This window comes from Mobula birostris, chromosome 7 (assembly GCF_030028105.1).
Source record: "Mobula birostris isolate sMobBir1 chromosome 7, sMobBir1.hap1, whole genome shotgun sequence".
NCBI lineage: Eukaryota > Metazoa > Chordata > Chondrichthyes > Myliobatiformes > Myliobatidae > Mobula > Mobula birostris.
Genome location: NC_092376.1, coordinates 40,384,823 through 40,399,578, shown reverse-complemented (window position 1 = coordinate 40,399,578; position 14,756 = coordinate 40,384,823). Strand labels below are relative to the sequence as shown.

At 40.8% G+C, this 14,756-nt stretch overlaps 1 protein-coding gene across 3 annotated transcripts in view; it reads right to left on the bottom strand.

The window, feature by feature from the left end:
- LOC140200133 (high affinity cationic amino acid transporter 1-like) overlaps nt 1–14,756 on the bottom strand; it is a 79,283-nt gene that overhangs the window by 55,418 nt on the left and 9,109 nt on the right. The window contains exon 2 of one of the 3 annotated variants that reach the window (XM_072262963.1): nt 7,203–7,337. The exons of the other annotated variants lie outside the window; for them this stretch is intronic. The gene's annotated coding sequence lies outside the window, so the exon portion shown is untranslated. The remainder of the gene's footprint in view (nt 1–7,202; nt 7,338–14,756) is intronic. 3 annotated transcript variants of the gene reach the window in all.

Below are 14,756 nucleotides of genomic sequence, written 5' to 3'. Positions count from 1 at the left end.
CCGGGATGGCAGGACTGTCATATGTTGAAAGATTGGAGCGACTGGGCTTGTATACTCTGGAATTTAGAAGGCTGAGAGGGGACCTTATTGAAACATATAAGATTATTAAGGGATTGGACACGCTGGAGGCAGGAAGCATGTTCCCGCTGATGAGTGAGTCCAGAACCAGTGGCCACAGTTTAAGAATTAGGGGTAGGCCATTTAGAACGGATTTGAGGAAAAACTTTTTCCACCCAGAGAGTGGTGGATATACGGAATGCTCTGCCCCAGAAGGCTGTGGAGGCCAAGTCTCTGGATGCTTTCAAAAAAGAGATGGATCAAGCTCTTAAAGATAGCGGAATCAAAGGTTATGGGGATAAGGCAGGAACTGGATACTGATTGTGGATGATCAGCCATGATCACAGTGAATGGCGACGCTGGCTTGAAGGGCCGAATGGCCTACTCCTGCACCTATTGTCTATAATATGCCAAATACAGTCTCAGCAATGATTTTATCAGGTGATCTTCCCAGTCTTCCAAAATACTAACCTATTCCAATCTTCCTTTATTTGAATTTCATTTTGTATTATTTGACCACTTAGTTTCACAGTTCCTAAGAAATTTTACTCATAACTTTGTATTTTTACTTTATCACGGACACACCTGCTGCTTAACCACTTGACTGATGTCTTTCCTCTTACCTTCAAACGTCCCCTTATACTTTCAACCTTATTCTTACCAGCACCTAGTTTGTGCCTTCCTTCCAGCAGAACATATTCCCCTATTTAAATACTTCTCATTGTTATTCTACATTGTCATTTGCCAACATTGTTGCCCATGTTATCTTCCCTAGTTTTACTGCCAGAACTTCAAAAATCTGGAGAGAAGCTGACTTTGTCATGGCTTCGTCCATCTTAATTACCTTAAAACAGGCATTTTTACTTGCAGCATTATTACCTGATGCTTCCTTACTGGTCCCATTTACTTTGGACCTAATAATGTGGAATAAGCCAAGTTTGTACAACTTAATAATTCAACAGTTTAGGAAGGAGCACTGTACACTCAGCGACTTCAGTACCTTACCACACAACTTATCAATATGACCCATTTAAAATTTACTGCATTTCCAAACTGGAATAATAATGATAGGATAGGGAAAAATACCAAACACTTACCAAGACACTTCCCAATATCCTCCCATTAGAACACAGTTCACGAAGAGATAAACAATCCTCTCAATACAAATGTCTTGCTTTCAATCAAGGTAGATTATGATCACCTAGATCAGTCTTTCTCAAATCTCAATTCTTGTATGCAGGCACACATAAATTTAAATATCATGGGATTATGCAAGCAAAGACATTACTTGCCATTAAATCCTGATACAATTAAGTATGGCCTGTTGCCATTTGCCAAATTACTGCAACAGTTCCAAAACACAATTATATCAAAGACAAACCTCTCCTTATTCCTCCCAACTTTTAAAACCTTCATCAATACCTTTCTCCAGCACTGAGAGGAACACTCACTTGCTTCCATTCTTATCTATCCAGACATTTACAGCATAAGTATTTGCAACAGCTTATCTGCCTTCTCCCAATTGCCTAGGCTTTCTCCATAAGACCACAAAACATAGAGGAGCAGAATGGGGCCACTCAGCCCATCAAATCTGCTCCACATTGCATCATGGCTGATATACCATCCCTCTTAACCCCATTTTCCTGCCTTCCCCCCATAACCTTTGACACCATGATTAATCAAGAATTTATCAACCTCTGCTTTAAATGTATGCAGTGGCTTGGCCTCCACATCCATCCTTGGCAATGGATTCAAGATTCAATATTCACTGGCTAAAGAAATTCCTCATCTCTGTTCTAAATGGATGTCTTGTGGCAACCCACTTTCCAGCACACTCGAACCGGCTCATGAAGCAGAGCGCGCCAGCAGAGGCCGGCCCCAAAAAGGGCACCAGGCCTTCTTCACCAGCAGGGGGAAAATCCCGCGCGCAGCAACAGTCTGGGAATATGCATTCCCCGCAGCAGTCCCGCCCAGGGAGTGCGGGAACGGGAAGGCTTTAAAGGAGGCCGCGAAGTTTGAATAAATCTCTTTTATTGCAACTCCAACTCACCAACTACGTGTCGTTATTCTAGTGCTGTGTGTAGCACACCGCTACAGTCTCTCTATTCCAAGGCTGTGCCATCTGGTCCTAGACTCACCTACTATAGGAAACATCCTCCCCACATCGACACTACCTAGGCCTTTCAATATTCAGTAGGCTTCAATGCGATTCTTCTCCCAATGCCCCTACCATTCTGAAATGCTTGTTAGTTAACCCTTTCATTCCTGGAATCATTCTCATGAACCTCCTCTGGATGCTCTCCAATGCCAGCACATCTTTTCTTAGAAAAGGGGCCCAAAACTGCTCATAAATGTGGTCTGGTCAATGCCTTAAAGTGTCAGTATTATATCCTTACTTTTATATTCTGGAACTCCTGAAACAAATGCTAAGATTGCATTTGCCTTCTGTACCACTGACTCAACCTGCAAGATAACCTTTAAGGAATCATGCACAAGGACTCATATGTCCCTTTGCATCTCTGATAGTTTAATTTTCTTCCCATTTAGAAAACAGTCTGCACTTTTTTTTAAAACCAAAGTACATAACCATACACTTGTCTACAGTAAATTTCATCTGCCACTTCTTTGCCCATTCTCAACCATCTGTCTGCCCTTTTGCAGACTTCCTGCTTCCTCACACTACCTACCCCTCTACCCATCTTTGCAAACTTGCCCTCAAAGCCATCAATTCCATCATCCAAATCACTGACATATAATGTGAAAAGAAGCTGTCCCAATACCAACTCCTGCAGAACACCACTAGTCATTGGCAGCCAACTAGAATCAAGAACTCACACTCTTTGCTTCCTGCCAATCAGCCAATCTTCTATCCATGCTAGTATCTTTCCTGTAATACCACAGGCTCTTATATTGTTAAGCAGCCTCACGTGTGACACCTTGTCAAAGGTCTTTTGAAAATCCAAAACTACAACATCCACCGACTCTCCTTCGTCTATGCTGCTTGGTTATTTCCTCAAAGAATTCCAAGATGTCAGCAAGAATTCTGCTTAAGGAAATTACGCTGACTTTGGTCTATTTTATCATATACCTCAAAGTACCCCAAAACTTCATCCTTAATAATGGACTTCAACGTTGTCCCAACTGAAGTCAGGTTAACTGGCCTATAATTTCTTCTCTTTTGACCCCCTCCTTTCTTTAAGGGAGGACTGACATTTTCCAGTTCTCCAGAACCATGCCAGAATCTAGTGATTCTGGAAAGATAATTACTAATGCCTCCTCAATCTCTTCAACTACTTCTTTCAGAACCCCGGGGTGTAGTCAATCAGGACCAGGTGGCTTACCTCCCTTCAGACCTTTCAGCTTCCCAAACACCTTCTCCTTAGTAACTACACTCACGTCTGCCCCCACACTCTTGAATTTCTGGCATATTGATAGTGTTTTCCACAGTGAAGACTGACATAAAATACCTAAGTTCATCCGCCATTTCTTTGTCCCTCCCATTCCTACCTTTCCAGCTTCATTTTCTAGCAGTCTGATAGCTAGTCTCGCCTTTCCTTTAGTCTTTATGTATCTGGAAAAAAATATGCATCCTCTTCTATATTATTGGTTACTTTACCTTAGTATTTCATCTTTTCTTTCATGACTTTTTCTAGTTGCCTTTTGCAGGTTTCCCAATCCTCCAACTTCCTACTAATTTTTGCTCTATTTTGCTTTTAAGCTGCTGCTGACTTCCCTTGTTAGCCATGGTTGCCTCGTCCTCCCTTTAGAATACTTCTTCAGCTTTGTAATACATATATCTTGCTCCTTCCGAATTGCTCCCAGAAACTCCAGCCACTGCTGTTCAGCCATTATCCCCTCTAGTTAACTCCATCCACAAGGATGCTACAGCTTCTGATCCTATGTCTAAGGATTTAATTCAATTTCCCTTTTTTTTAAAAAAACCAAAAGAGCCACCCCCCCCACCTACCTGCCTACATTTTTGATATATATATATATATGTTAAGCTTCCACCTATGGTATTCTTTCAGCTACGACTCAGTGATGCCCATAACGTCGTTCCTGCCAATCTCTAACTGCTCTAAGATCATCTAGCTTGTTCCGTATACTGTGTACATTCAAATATAACACCTTCAGTCCTGTATTCATCATCCTTTTTGATTTTGCTCGAATGTTAAACTTCAACTCATCCCACTGACCCGCAATTTTGCCCTATTATCTTCCTGACCTTCTTCAAAGTCTTACTATACACTGCATCTTCTGGTATATCAACTGCCCCTCCTCAGCTCTGTCACTGTGAATCCTGCCAAGTTAGTTTAAATCCTCCCCAGTGACTCCAGCAAACTTTCCAGGATCATTGGCATCTCCATTTTTCTCATACACCACCCAACAACATCTGAAAATGTGAATTGTTCTCACAAGTACACTGGCAACACCTAGCTCCAGCTCACCAGCTCCTCCACAACCTCTCCAGCATCAAATGGAAGCTTCCTATAAATGAATATTAGGAACACTGAAGCTAATATCTTCAACCAATTGCAGTCAATTCTACCCTTAGGCTACTAACTACCCCACTTCCAAGCACAGGCCATCTTGGTGTCATATCCAACTCGAGAGTTTATGCTGTTGGTTTGTGTCACAAGGTGACCATCCATAAACAGGAGTCGGCATTCATGGGTACAGCATGGAGAATAGAAGGGTTAAAATCAGCTAAGTTCTCTATGGTCAGCAGTGTAGGCTGAAAAGCCCCATTCCATGATTTTAATGTTGCTTAACTCCATCTCTGCTGAAACATTCATTTAAAATCTGTAGACTTTACCAAGCTAGTGTACTTCAGGCTGCCCACTCTGGCCTTCCATCGCAAACAATGGCAACCAAAACCCTACTACCTCCCTTCCTGGTCACTCTTAAGTTTCACCTTCCAGTAACAGTGGATGTACCTTTAGTCATCAAACCAATTCTGCAACTGCATTGTTAAATATCTCCACCTTGCCATGCCTTTATTCCTTCAGATGCTCTCCAAATCTAACCCATAAAGCTCTGGTTTGTCACCTGCCCTCTTTATTCCTATGCTTCAGAGAGAAACTATTTATACAATACATTCACAGGGGTAGTATCAAACACAAGCTGTCACTGCGTTGATTGCCCACTGCAAGCTGCAGGCACCAACTAAACAGCCAGACGTCAACATTTATTTGCGAGGGGAGAAGGGTGCCACTGAAAGCAATGTCACTGTGACACAGCAGTTAACGGCGCTGCCTCACAGTCCAGAGACTCGGGCCCACTCTCATGCAGTCTCTTTGGAGACTTCATGGTCTCCCCAGGACTGCGCAGGTATCTAATAGACATCCAGATTCCTCCCAGATCCTTAAGATGTGCTGCTGGGTTAACTGGTTGCTCTATTTTATTTGCACGAGACATAAGAGCTCACAGGAGCACAGGTGCACACAAGTGAGATGAGAGGTTTCAGGGGTAAAGGGAAGGCAAATGGGGTTGCTCTTCTGTTTTCAAGTGGCTGAATGGCCCCCTTCTGTACTGCAAGTAGGAAGCGAACATCTTACATTTCTGCAATTTGCTGTTACCACAGGTTGGAAACAGGAAGATATTCAGTCAGACAGTCAGTCAGTCTGCATGACTCAAACAGTGATTCACTAAGACCAGAAATTAATTTGATACATTATCAGCACCAAATTTCACTCCTTTATTACAAGTCATTCAGCAAACCAATTCTATATGGGCTAAGGCAGCTTATTAACTCCAATTTAAAGGAAAATATGAAACGTCCGATTCCAATAGCTGAGGTGAAAAGCATTCACGATAAAGTTTTTCAACCACTGATTTAGTACGACATTGAACACAGAATATACCAGCAAACGCCACAGTAGAGTAGCGGTTAGTGCAATGCCATTCCAGCTCGGGGCGTCCCAGAGTTTGGAGTCCAATTCCGGCGTCGTTCTGTAAGGAGTCTCTGTACATCCTCCCTGTGGAATGCATGGGTTATCCCCAGGTGCTCCAGTTTCCTCCCACCATCCAAAGGGATACCTTCTCCACGCTATGTTGCGAAATAAATTAATTTTGCTTACATTCTTTCTGACTATAGTTCCATGGGTGCCAGTTGTAACTTTACTACCATATCCAAATGGCTATTATTCACTGGTACCTCAATGTCAAATCAGTTTATTTAACTGCCAGTTAAACAGAGAGTAAATCCATGCCAGGTAATGGGTCACCTGATACAGATTAGCATATTGCCTAATAACTGTTTCCCATTCCCTTCCCCCAAAAAACAAACAATAAGCAGGTCCTTGGGGCAATTTATGGTTTTCTGTCAGATTAAAGGTGAGATACAAGCTGCTGATTTACTGGTCTGGTGTGGGTTATTTCCTCCTCCAGCTTCTTTATCAGATTGCAGGGCACTGACAGGTGCAGCTTCCCAAATCCAGGGCTGCTCCTACACAGCTGAGACCTTCCATCGTACATTAGCTGTGGGGCACAGTGAGACAGTTGAGATAAGTAGACGTTAAAACTTCCTATCATAGAGAGTTGGCTTTATCGCAAACTGTACTGAAATTCACTCCCATAAAGCACAAAAGATACCAGCAAGGATGCCGGAAGGGTCCCCCTAAATCAGTGGAAGGATGTTTTTTAAAAAAACATCTAAATCAAGAAGACAGGGTCTCAATTGCTGCCTCATTTGATTTTGAGGGCATCAACAATGCACCAACATGGTAAAGCGAACTGTTAGTCCGAATCAAGTGCTCAGAGCTCTGGCATTAGATTAAACCCCTGGCTCTCTGACTGCGAGTCTGTCTTCACCAGTTCTGGAAGTACAGTTCTGTGCAAAAGTCTTCACCACCCTAGATGTTTTATATGATTTCAGATGGTATGGACACCACAGCATTGAGGCTGTCTGGGATTACCTGGAGAGAGAGAATTGAGACAGCCAAAGTCTGAAGAAGAACTGTGGCAAGTTCTCCTAGATACGTGGAACAAACTACCAGCCGATTTCTTTTATATAAAGCTGCATGACAGAGTACCAAAATGATGCAGTTTTAAAGGCAAAAGGTGCTCACACCAAATCTTGATTTGATTTAGTTTTTTTTAAACTTTTTATTGCTCTTTATAGTAATTTTAAAAAATACTTGGACCTTCAATGTTCTTCTTAATTTCTGGTTTTTCGCCTCGATTGTCTTCAAACAATTCCTGAATATACTCAGTCCATCTGTTCATAGTCTCATGTTTTTCCATGATAATGGTACCGTCTTTTGCTTTCAAACATCCACCTGAAGAACAGAGGAGCTTTTTACCAGTGATATTCTCCTGAAGTTCGTGATGCAATAAATAAGATGAAGAAAGGAAAGGCAGCAGGTCCTGATGAATTAGTAATAGAACAAATTATCGCCCTTGAAGATTACGGAATTGGAAAAACTTACTGACTTAATCAATGACATTTATGAGACAGGAATAATACCAGAAAAGATGGAAGAAAAAATCAGTATTTATCACTCTTCCTAAGTAACCTGTTGCAACAGAATGTGAATTACATATGACCATAAGTTTAATGAGTCATATCACCAAGATACTTCTAAGAATTTTGATGACAAGAGCTAGTAGGATACAAGCTGAAATAGGCAAAGAACAATGGGGTTTTGTGAAAGACAAAGGTACAAGAAACACAATATTGATGTTAAGGATACTATCAGAACGAGCTATTCAAGTGCAAAAAGATGTTTGTTTTATCGACTACACGAAAGCATTTGATAAAGTGAAGCACAATAAGTTATTTGAAATATTACAGAAAACTCTAGATCTAGATTCGAAAGACCTCCGCCTAATCAGAAATCTGTACTGGGAACAAACTGCTGCTGTAAGAATAGATGGAGAAGTGAGTCAGTTTACGAAAATCAAGAGAGGCGTTAGACAAGGGTGCGTTTTCTCCCTTGATTTGCTTAATGTATACAGTGAAAAAATATCTCAAAAAATAAGACATCTTGGGAATCAAAGTTGGCGGTGAAAACATCAATAATTTCAGATATGCCGATGACACTGTGTTAATTGCAAGTACAGAGGAAGAACTACAAAACTTAATTGATATGGTTGTTGAAGAAAGTGCAAAAATGGGTCTATCTATAAATTGCAAAAAGACAGAATGTATGGTGATATCCAAAAAGAAGGAGAATCCTATCTGCAGGCTGAGAATAAACAGGGAAGACATAAAACAAATACAGAACTTTTGCTACAGTTGGGTGACATCAGATGGCAGGTGCGACAAGGACATCAAAAGAAGAATAGGGATGGCAAAAGACACCTTTGCGAGAATGAAGAATATACTGAGCAACATTAAACTAAGCATGACAACCCGCCTCAGAGTACTGAAATGTTACGTTTATCCAGTTATGTTATATGGCTCAGAATATTGGATAATATCTAGTAACATGAGGAAACGAATTGAAGCAACAGAGATGTGGCTTTTGAGGAGGATGCAAAGAATATCATGAACGAAATGAATATCTAACGAGGATGTCATGAACAGAGCAAGCACAAAAAGAGAAGTAATGTATGAAATCATGAAACAGCAACGTAACTTCATTGGACACTTCACTGGATTAGGAAAGAGGAGTTAGAATGCACGGTAACTATGGAAAAGATTGAAGGGAAGAAAGCAAGAGGAAGGCAAAGACAAATGATGACGGAGACAGCAGCCAGGGAACTGGAAATGAATACCAATGAATTGATCCACTTGACCCGAAACAGTAGTGTGTGGGCCATGGCAGTCAAAGCTCAAACTGGGCACGGCACCTGATGATGATGATGATGATAGTAATTTTTAAATATTGATTTAAAAACTTTTCATTTCGTTATTTTTCAAAACATCATTACTTCACCGATTTCTTTTTACATGTGCCTAAGAGTTTAGCACAGTACTGCATGTTTGTTTCATTGTTACCTTCTCAGTACAAAGTTTCCATACACAGGTAAATGTCATTGATATTAGTGATCATCTTTTACTACCTGAAGCAAGTCTTAATGCAATAACTCAGGCAAGATCTCCTTCCTCTACCCAATTTAACCCTGAAGTTGCAAAAGTGAATCTTCTTAATAATTTTAATTTCTAATTCCTCATTTCAAGTGGTGCCACTTAAATTTACCAGGCCTCTGCAATTCATGTCCACGTGGTAAACACCATCACCCTCAGACATGAAAATGAGATTGATGTTTTAATGAAGCTACAAGTGATAGAACCATGCTGAACTGCAGCCACATGTTGGATGCCAGAGTGGAAAAACAGCAGCGCAAGAGTGCAAACAAATATCTTCCAGTGGCATGTTGTGATAAAAAGCATTTTCTTATAGAAGGTTATTCAATAAATAATGTCACAATTTTCAGACATTCAGGAGTAGGAACTGTGGAACTAAATATACTCTTGATATTAATTCATTCGGAAATTTAAAACATGGAAAATTCAGTAAACAACTTTACAATTAACAATAGCTCAACTACATGTATGACAATGCAGATGGAGCAGATCTAACAGACAAAAATTGTAAATTGATTTATTGGCTATTTAATGTTTTCAGATCCTTATTTAGCAGCAAACCAGTAGACTGGATTCCACTGCAAGCCACCAATGAGCAAAATGCTGTTTGTATGTACAAATAGGTGGAAAACATGCAAGCTTGTTTTAATGCAATATGGCACAGTATAATGCTTTAAAAACATGTCCTGCCCATTACACATGGCTCATGGAGCATAAGACTGCAGGATTTGGAGCACTAACCCAAACATTCTGGTTAGTGCTGTTTGTATATGTCCAAGCCTTTTGGTCTGGAATTGGGAATTTTGCCATTCTCTTTGTTACCCTTCCTTTAATAAACAGAAGTTTTATGATGGGGAGTTTGATCATTACACCTTACGAACGGGGGAAAGAGAAGCATCCACTTCACTAATCTGTAACCCAATTCCTGTTAGTGCATCATATTTCCTGATCAACCCTGGTAACTTACTTGTAACCCAGTTGCGGGTGCACCAGGCTTTAGTTGAACATCAGGTACCCAACTGCCGTAGTCCATAGAAATTCTCATTACATAACTCAATCTTATTAATGATTTGATTGCTGGAACAAGATGTACTGGGCATTGATAAAGACAGGGTACACTAATCCACATGAAAAGAAATTCAGAAAAAAGAATACAATGTGTCTATGCATAAAAGCTTCAATTATTGACATACAAAAATGCTAACTCCAAACTCACTCCATTCAAATTGTATAAAACTTTACGAAACTTACAGAGATCCAAGGAAAATTTATAGACAAACATGCATTTCATATAAGTTTATTCATGACGTTACACCAACCTTCACAAAGTTGAAGAAATTTAAAATAAACAGAAGCTTAATCCAATTTTCACCGAACAGCTCTATGTTCCTCCAAGTTTCTACAATGCAATAACTTGTTTGTTTACTTGTGATACAGGTTTGACCGTTTCCAAAAAGTGGGATAGACAGGGGTGTTGAAGCCTGTGCCAATCAGAACACTGCCAGGTACAGACATAAAGCATTGGCACAAGACAGTAAAAACATGTCAAATGACCACTACAAATAGCTGGACTGGGACAGCGGCATGGAAAAAGAAATTATTCAAGTGTTGTCATCATGTCATCAATTAAAGCTCTTCGATCTTCAAATCAATTATAAACTGCAATACCACGTCAACATTACCATCCAATGAGGCCCCAGGACTTGGAAGGCGTGGGCAGTGTGGCATTTGCTTGAGGGAGGCTTGGCTAATTTTAAGACAGATATTCCATGCTGGGGCAAATTGAAACCTTGCTCGGGCACAAAGCCAAAAGTTTATCTCTCCTGCACAATTCCAGACGCTAACTTCATAGCAATATATTAAAGGGTAACTGCCCCACTGAAGTTCAACACTTCACCTCCTGCTGACGTACATGAAAGTAGGAGAGACATTACCAGATTTTCTGCTGTTTCCCCAGAAGGGCTGCTATTGATTCAGACCAGGAAGGAAGCATTTTTTTTTAACATGAGTCTCATGTTGACAAGACAGAGACAGATCACTGCAGGGCAATTCCATTTTTTTTCCCACCATAGGGTCATAAAGAACACAGCAAAGATACAAGCCCTACAGCCCAATTACTTCCATGTCGACCACAGAAGTCTACAATGACCTTCAACTATCAACAGAAGCTCCTAATCCATGTCTTCTGGAAACTTACTGATCAAGCCACTTGCATCCAAATTACTTATATAAATAACAAATAACAAGGATCCCAACACCATCTTCTGCAGCAGACTAGCCAGCAGCTTCCATTCTGAGAAGAGCCTTCAACCACACCACCTGTTTCCTACCTTTGTGCCAGTTTCGAATCCAAATTAGCTCTCCCTGGATTCCATGGAACCTTGCCTTCCATACCAGCCTACAATGCAGAAACTTGGCAAAGACTTTGCTAAAGTCCAAATATAAACATCCACTACCCTACTCTCATCCACTTTTTGGTTAGTTGTTCAAAAAAAAACTCAAAAATATTCATCGAACTCAACTCCCCACACACAAAGCCATGATGACTCTGCCTATCCAAAGAAAGTAGATCCTGTCCCTCAGAATTTCCTCCAGTGATCTTCCCACTACTTGTGTCAAGATGACTTGCTTGCAGTTCCCTGATTTGTCTTTGCTACTCTTCAGAACATCAGCCATGTTCCAGTCTCTAGGAACTTCACCAGTGACTAACAAAGTAAACATCTGTGCAAAACCCTCCACAATTTCTTCTCTAAACTCCCACAAAGCCCAAGGAGGTACTCAGTCAAGCCCTGATGATTTATCCATCTTAGTGCACTGTAAGACTGCAAATACCCCCTCCCTGATCATATGAACGCTTCCCAAAACATCTCCACTTGTTTCTCTTGTCTCTCGAGCAACCATGATCTCAATAAATACTAAAGGTCAGAGAAATGCAGCAGCTTCCCTCCATCTTGTCCATGTAGAATTTTGGTCACCCTGTTATAGGAAAGATGGGATTAAAACGGAGAGAGTAAAGAGGAAATTTAAGAAGTTGTCGTGACTAGAGGGCCAGAGTTATAAGGAGAGGTTGGCCGGATTAGGTCTACTTCTTGTAAACAGAACAAAGGGATGACCTTATAGAAATGTTTAAACATGGGAGAGGCATAGATAAGACAAGACAGTAACATTCTTTTCTGCAGGACAGCAAAGTCCAAAACCAGGGGGCAAGAGATTAGGGTAAAAGGGAAAGCTTCAAAAGGGATCAGAGGGGCAAACTTTCTCTATGCAAACGGTGGTGAGTACACCGAATAAGCGGTCAGAAAAAGTGGTTGAGCTCAGTACAATAGAATCATTTAAGCAGCACTTGGATAGGTACATGTAGAGACAGAGCTTCGAGAGAAATTGGGACGAGATGGGTGGGCAATATGGCTTGCATAGACTGATTGGGCCAAAGGGCCCATATCCATGTTGTATTGGTGTATGACGTTATGTCCCACAATGCAGCAGACCTTCCACTTCCTTGCACTCCCCTTCCAAACTTGAGCACAACAGCAACAACCACCTTCGTATCACGAGGGCATTGCACCAACTCATGTTTTCCACTAAAGCAAAACGCTCGGACAACGAAATACAAAATTAAACCCCCTTGCAACTATTTAACTCAGAGGAAGGATCAGACTACATATCCCAAATCACGCCCATTTTAGTAGATTCCACTATCCGTATGCATCAGTCTAATCTGACCAACAAAGAATACAGCAGCTGCTAGACATATGTATAGACCACCAGCCTATTATCTGCCTTGACAAGTAGGATGCTGTAATGTAGAGGCACTGCTAACAAAGGACTAGATTTGCCCAAGATTCACATGGCTTTCACCAACCTATCCATAATTAGAGAACTTCTCTATTGTCCCACACAAAACTCATTGCAGCCTGCAGTACCACCCAAAACTTCAAAATTAAAATAATTCATTTATTTGAATTTAATTAGACTCATCTCTACCTGGTCTCTCTACATTCTCCAGACTATGTAGAAGAGTGCTTCTCAGACCATCTCTGGACACCATGCACTCCACAGATAACAATGTCACTGGTTGCTGAAGACCTATATCCCAAAATTCCCTCTCTCCACTATCGTTAAAGACTTACCTCATAAACCATTTCTGATCTTTGTGTTATATAAATACCAAATACCTTAACTCAATGTCACTTGACAGATGTTCCCAGAAAGCACTCAGGAAGTTATTAAAACTACTTATAAATGCAAGCAGCTACTGATTAAGGCAGAAATCTGGAGGGGAAGTGCGTGTAAATTAACTGTAACAACAGGGTAATTCCTGAAAATCAATGGATCCAAAGCTCAGAGTGGAGGGCATCCTCGAAGTGGCTCACACTGCAATGAAAGTCCCGCATTAGAAAAGCAAGTAAGCACAATAGAGAAGGTGCAAGTCAGGCACAAGAGCGTGCCCTTGAAGAAGGACATTTCATAGTCATTTACACATAGTGAGCCAACTTTGGAGATTCTTTGTGAGTGATTTGGCACCAGACTATCAATCCATGCAAACTCTTCACAGCAACTATGCTGCAGTCAGAGTTGCCATCTTTCAAACAAGTTGTTAAAATAGTTTTTGCTCTCAGCCGTAAACAATCCAGTAGCTTTCCCTCAACCAACAGCACTCAAACAGACCCCTCTGGAGGTTCATGAAAACTTGCTATACAACTCCTTCCATTCCCTAGTGACATCAGGAAACAAAACTCTTGCTTCCCCAACTACCCTTCCAAGTACAGTTTTATCTTACAGATCTGACAAACACATTACAAAATAACGAATAATCAGTCAGAGATCACGATGTGGGTCCATTTTAAATGAAAAATACTAGCTCCATCCTCTGGAATCCCTATAATGAAATAATCTTTCAGCATGCTTTGTATAAGCACAAAAAACCCTTCAATTACAGTTTACATAAGAACATCCAAATACAGTTCACACCAAAATATAAACCAGCGACACTGCAACGGTTATACCTGTGCTGGTCACTTATCAGCGTCACAACCCTTTTTTAAAGGAGCAATTTCAGTGCTCCACAATACAGCATGTCAAACTAAAAGCAACAGGGAACCATGGCAGGTATGGAAATAGGGAGACATATCAAGAGTACAAAAAGTGTGAAGTAATGTTTACAAAGATCATTAGAAAGGCAAATAAGGATTGCAAAATATCACTAGCGGACAGGATTAAGGGAAGTCTGAAAGATGTTTTTAATAAGGAGAAAAGAAAACAACCAGGAAAACATTAAAGTCCATTAAGAATGAAGGGGGCAATCTATGCATAAAGCAAGAAGTTATAGGAGACGTCAGGAAAAATTCTGATTAATGATCACTTCAGAGATAGTCTGCCTGGCTATTACATCTGATCAAGCTGACTGAATCTTGGCCGGTTAACAAAATATATTGATGTGGTTTACATGGACTTTAGCAAACCTTTCAACAAGGTCCCACATGGGAGACTAGCCCAAAAGATTGTCCATGAGATCCAGGGCAAGCTGTCAAAATGGATCCAAAAATGGAGATCGAGAGTGAGACAAGAGGGCTGTTGTTGTGATTGATATCTGTGACTGGGGGTGTTCCACTGGGGTCAGTGCTAGAAACCCTGCTGTTTGTCATATACGCAAATAAAAGATTGT